Source organism: Teleopsis dalmanni, unplaced genomic scaffold (genome assembly GCF_002237135.1).
Source record: "Teleopsis dalmanni isolate 2A unplaced genomic scaffold, ASM223713v2 unscaffolded_contig_2783, whole genome shotgun sequence".
NCBI classification, from domain to species: Eukaryota; Metazoa; Arthropoda; class Insecta; order Diptera; family Diopsidae; genus Teleopsis; species Teleopsis dalmanni.
Window position 1 is genome coordinate 1 of NW_024034165.1, and position 6,301 is coordinate 6,301.

General features: G+C 28.5%; 1 non-coding gene and 4 pseudogenes across 1 annotated transcript; all 5 read right to left on the reverse strand.

The window, feature by feature from the left end:
- Positions 1-85: 85 nt before the first annotated feature.
- LOC119664857 lies at positions 86-204 on the reverse strand. Its single transcript, XR_005251303.1, has one exon. It is a non-coding gene; the product is annotated as a 5S ribosomal RNA (ribosomal RNA).
- Positions 205-1,128: 924 nt separating this feature from the next.
- LOC119664860 lies at positions 1,129-1,247 on the reverse strand (annotated as a pseudogene).
- Positions 1,248-2,146: 899 nt separating this feature from the next.
- On the reverse strand, positions 2,147-2,265 carry LOC119664861 (annotated as a pseudogene).
- An 893-nt stretch (positions 2,266-3,158) lies between these two features.
- Positions 3,159-3,276, reverse strand: LOC119664859 (annotated as a pseudogene).
- An 887-nt stretch (positions 3,277-4,163) lies between these two features.
- Positions 4,164-4,281, reverse strand: LOC119664858 (annotated as a pseudogene).
- Positions 4,282-6,301: the final 2,020 nt, after the last annotated feature.

Below are 6,301 nucleotides of genomic sequence, written 5' to 3' on the forward strand. Positions count from 1 at the left end.
ATGTGATATAAAGAAAAATATTATTAGTAACAAAATAAAATAAAAAAAAATTAAAACCGCAAAAAAAAGGAAAAAAGTGTTGTGGAGCCAACAACACGCGGTGTTCCCAAGCGGTCCCCCATCTAAGTACTAACCGCGCCCGACGCTGCTTAATTTCGGTGATCGGACGAGAACCGATGTATTCAACGTGGTATGGTCGTTGGCAAAGAAAGCGTTTCAAAAAATCTACATCTACCAGTATTTTAATCTTATTCTTATTCTTATTCTTATTACTTACTACGTACTATATATAATATAGAAAATGGAAAATAGAAAATAGAAAATAGAAAATACTCTAAAGCTATTTCCAAAGCTATTTTATTTTATTTTTCATTTCAATTTAAATAAAATAAAATAGAAAAGTTTCTTTTTTCTTCTTCTCTAGTGAAGTTAATATGAACAGAATAGAAAAATTAAACTAAAACTGTTATTGAACATATCCGTGTTTGTATTTTACATGCTTAATTATGTAGTACTATTGCCTGTAATATTAACTTCAATATTAACTTTAACTTTAATTTTATCTTTAAGGAAGAATAAAATTATTATATATACTTATATTTTTATTAAAAAATTTAACATATGAATGCTAGTGCTACTGCTAGTGCTAGTGCTAGTGCTGGTGCTAGTGCTAATAAATAGGCGCAATCAATAGATTGTTGTTTTATTAAATTTTATACAATGAAGACAAGGAATATAAGCAAAGCTTCTTAAATAGTAATTTTACTTGAAAAGTTTTCTAACATTTAAGGTTTTCATTTACGCTGGCACTCGTACTCACACTTGCACTCGCACTCACACTCGCATACATGCCTATTGTACATTTTATATGGAACTGAACAAAACTTGTGCTTACGGTGCATTGCGTATACGACACGATTACGATTTTCAAAATTCAAAATTCAAAATTCAAAATTAAAAATGATGCGAGTACACGTATACAGCAGAAATTAGTTAAATAATTGCGTTTTACATAAATAAATAATAGATAGGTGTATAAAAAAAAATATTATTATTTACAAAATAATATAAAAAAAATTAAAACCGGAAAAAAAAGGAAAAAAGTAAAAAAGTAAAAAAGTGTTGTGAAGCCAACAACACGCGGTGTTCCCAAGCGGTCCCCCATCTAAGTACTAACCGCGCCCGACGCTGCTTAATTTCAGTGAGCGGACGAAAACCGATGTATTCAACGTGGTATGATCGTTGGCAAAGAAAGTGTTTCAAAAAATTAAATCTACCAGTATTTTAATCTTATTCTTATTCTTATACGTACTACTTACTACGTACTATATATAATATGGAAAATGGAAAATAGAAAATAGAAAATAGAAAATACTCTAAAGCTATTTCCAAAGCTATTTTATTTTATTTTTCATTTCAATTTAAATAAAATAAAATAGAAAAGTTTCTTTTTTCTTCTTCTCTAGTGAAGTTAATATGAACAGAATAGAAAAATTAAACTAAAACTGTTATTGAACATATCCGTGTTTGTATTTTACATGCTTAATTATGTAGTACTATTGCCTGTAATATTAACTTCAATATTAACTTTAACTTTAATTTTATCTTTAAGGAAGAATAAAATTATTATATATACTTATATTTTTATTAAAAAATTTAACATATGAATGCTAGTGCTACTGCTAGTGCTAATAAATAGGCGCAATCAATAGATTGTTGTTTTATTAAATTTTATACAATGAAGACAAGGAATATAAGCAAAGCTTCTTAAATAGTAATTTTACTTGAAAAGTTTTCTAACATTTAAGGTTTTCATTTACGCTGGCACTCGTACTCACACTTGCACTCGCACTCACACTCGCATACATGCCTATTGTACATTTTATATGGAACTGAACAAAACTTGTGCTTACGGTGCATTGCGTATACGACACGATTACGATTTTCAAAATTCAAAATTCAAAATTCAAAATTAAAAATGATGCGAGTACACGTATACAGCAGAAATTAGTTAAATAATTGCGTTTTACATAAATAAATAATAGATAGGTGTATAAAAAAAAATATTATTATTTACAAAATAATATAAAAAAAATTAAAACCGGAAAAAAAAGGAAAAAAGTAAAAAAGTAAAAAAGTGTTGTGAAGCCAACAACACGCGGTGTTCCCAAGCGGTCCCCCATCTAAGTACTAACCGCGCCCGACGCTGCTTAATTTCAGTGAGCGGACGAAAACCGATGTATTCAACGTGGTATGATCGTTGGTAAGGGAAAGACTGTTTTCAAAAAATCTACATCTCACCATATTTTAATCTTATCTTATTGCTTATTTCTTATTACGCGTACTACTTACTAGGTATATTTTATAGGAAAATGGAAAAATAGAAATCTCTAAAGCTAGTTTCCAAAGCGTATTTATATTTTATTTCATTTCAATTTAAATAAAATAAGCAATTAGGAAAAGTTGTCTTGATTTTCTTCTTCTTTAAGTTGAAGTTATATGAACAGAATAGAAAAATTAAACTTAAACTTGTTATTTGAAACATATCCTTGTTTGTATTTTACATATGTTAATTATGGTAGTACTATTGCCTGTAATATTAACTTCAATATTAACTTTAACTTTAATTTTATCTTTAAGGAAGAATAAAATTATTATATATACTTATATTTTTATTAAAAAATTTAACATATGAATGCTAGTGCTAGTGCTAGTGCTAGTGCTAGTGCTAGTGCTAATAAATAGGCGCAATCAATAGATTGTTGTTTTATTAAATTTTATTCAATAAAGACAAGGAATATAAGCAAAGCTTCTTAATTAGTAATTTTACTTGAAAAGTTTTCTATCATTTAAGGTTTTCATTCACGCTGGCACTCGTACTCACACTTGGACTCGCACTCGCATGCATGCCTATTGTACATTTTATATGGAACTGAACAAAACTTGTGCTTACGGTGCATTGCGTATACGACACGATTACAATTTCAAAATTAAAAATGATGCGAATATACGTATACAGCAGAAATTAGTTAAATAATTGCATTTTATATAAATAAATAATAGATATGTGATATAAAGAAAAATATTATTAGTAACAAAATAAAATAAAAAAAAATTAAAACCGCAAAAAAAAGGAAAAAAGTAAAAAAGTGTTGTGATGCCAACAACACGCGGTGTTCCCAAGCGGTCCCCATCTAAGTACTAACCGCGCCCGACGCTGCTTAATTTCGGTGATCGGACGAGAACCGATGTATTCAACGTGGTATGGTCGCTGGCGAAGAAAGTGTTTCAAAAAATCTACATCTACCAGTATTTTAATCTTATTCTTATTCTTATTCTTATACGTACTACTTACTACGTACTATATATTATATGAAAAATGGAAAATGGAAAATAGAAAATACTCTAAAGCAATTTCCAAAGCTATTTTATTTAATTTTTATTTCAATTTAAATAAAATAAAATAGAAAAGTTTCTTTTTTCTTCTTCTCTAGTGAAGTTAATATGAACAGAATAGGAAAATTAAACTAAAACTGTTATTGAACATATCCGTGTTTGTATTTTACATGCTTAATTATGTAGTACTATTGCCTGTAATATTAACTTCAATATTAACTTTAACTTTAACTTAATCTTTAAGGAAGAATAAAATTTTATACATACTTATATTTTTATTAAAAAATTTAACATATGAATGCTAGTGCTACTGCTAGTGCCTAGTGCTAGTGCTAGTGCTAGTGCTAATAAATAGGCGCAATCAATAGATTGTTGTTTTATTAAATTTTATTCAATAAGGACAAGGAATATAAGCAAAGCTTCTTAATTAGTAATTTTACTTGAAAAGTTTTCTATCATTTAAGGTTTTCATTCACGCTGGCACTCGTACTCACACTTGCACTCGCACTCGCATGCATGCCTATTGTACATTTTATATGGAACTGAACAAAACTTGAGCTTACGTGCATTTCGTATACGACACGATTACAATTTCAAAATTAAAAATGATGCGAATATACGTATACAGCAGAAATTAGTTAAATAATTGCATTTTATATAAATAAATAATAGATATGTGATATAAAGAAAAATATTATTAGTAACAAAATAAAATAAAAAAAAATTAAAACCGCAAAAAAAAGGAAAAAAGTAAAAAAGTGTTGTGGAGCCAACAACACGCGGTGTTCCCAAGCGGTCCCCATCTAAGTACTAACCGCGCCCGACGCTGCTTAATTTCGGTGATCGGACGAGAACCGATGTATTCAACGTGGTATGGTCGTTGGCAAAGAAAGTGTTTCAAAAAATCTACATCTACCAGTATTTTAATCTTATTCTTATTCTTATTCTTATTCTTATTCTTATTCGTACTACTTACTACGTACTATATATAATATGGAAAATGGAAAATAGGAAAATAGAAAATACTCTAAAACTATTTCCAAAGCTATTTTATTTTATTTTTCATTTCAATTTAAATAAAATAAAATAGAAAAGTTTCTTTTTTCTTCTTCTCTAGTGAAGTTAATATGAACAGAATAGAAAAATTAAACTAAAACTGTTATTGAACATATCCGTGTTTGTATTTTACATGCTTAATTATGTAGTACTATTGCCTGTAATATTAACTTTAACTTTAACTTAATCTTTAAGGAAGAATAAAATTATTATACATACTTATATTTTTATTAAAAAATTTAACATATGAATGCTAGTGCTAGTGCTAGTGCTAGTGCTAGTGCTAGTGCTAGTGCTAATAAATAGGCGCAATCAATAGATTGTTGTTTTATTAAATTTTATTCAATAAGGACAAGGAATATAAGCAAAGCTTCTTAATTAGTAATTTTACTTGAAAAGTTTTCTATCATTTAAGGTTTTCATTCACGCTGGCACTCGTACTCACACTTGCACTCGCACTCGCATGCATGCCTATTGTACATTTTATATGGAACTGAACAAAACTTGAGCTTACGTGCATTTCGTATACGACACGATTACAATTTCAAAATTAAAAATGATGCGAATATACGTATACAGCAGAAATTAGTTAAATAATTGCATTTTATATAAATAAATAATAGATATGTGATATAAAGAAAAATATTATTAGTAACAAAATAAAATAAAAAAAAATTAAAACCGCAAAAAAGTAAAAAGTGGTTGTCGCAACACACGCGTGTTCCCAAGCGGTCCCCCATCTCAGTTTAACCGCGAACGCGCTGCTTAATTTCGGTGATTCGGACGAGAACCGATGTATTCAACGTGGTATGCGTCGATTGGCAATAGAAAGTGTTTTCAAAATCTACATCTACAGTATTTTTTAATCTATTTCTTATTCTTATTCTTATACGTACTACTTACTACGTACTATATATTATATGGAAAATGGAAAATGGAAAATAGAAAATACTCTAAAGCTATTTCCAAAGCTATTTTATTTTATTTTTCATTTCAATTTAAATAAAATAAAATAGAAAAGTTTCTTTTTTCTTCTTCTCTAGTGAAGTTAATATGAACAGAATAGAAAAATTAAACTAAAACTGTTATTGAACATATCCGTGTTTGTATTTTACATGCTTAATTATGTAGTACTATTGCCTGTAATATTAACTTCAATATTAACTTTAACTTTAATTTTATCTTTAAGGAAGAATAAAATTATTATATATACTTATATTTTTATTAAAAAATTTAACATATGAATGCTAGTGCTACTGCTAGTGCTAGTGCTAGTGCTGGTGCTAGTGCTAATAAATAGGCGCAATCAATAGATTGTTGTTTTATTAAATTTTATACAATGAAGACAAGGAATATAAGCAAAGCTTCTTAAATAGTAATTTTACTTGAAAAGTTTTCTAACATTTAAGGTTTTCATTTACGCTGGCACTCGTACTCACACTTGCACTCGCACTCACACTCGCATACATGCCTATTGTACATTTTATATGGAACTGAACAAAACTTGTGCTTACGGTGCATTGCGTATACGACACGATTACGATTTTCAAAATTCAAAATTCAAAATTCAAAATTAAAAATGATGCGAGTACACGTATACAGCAGAAATTAGTTAAATAATTGCGTTTTACATAAATAAATAATAGATAGGTGTATAAAAAAAAATATTATTATTTACAAAATAATATAAAAAAAATTAAAACCGGAAAAAAAAGGAAAAAAGTAAAAAAGTAAAAAAGTGTTGTGAAGCCAACAACACGCGGTGTTCCCAAGCGGTCCCCCATCTAAGTACTAACCGCGCCCGACGCTGCTTAATTTCAGTGAGCGGACGAAAACCGATGTATTCAAC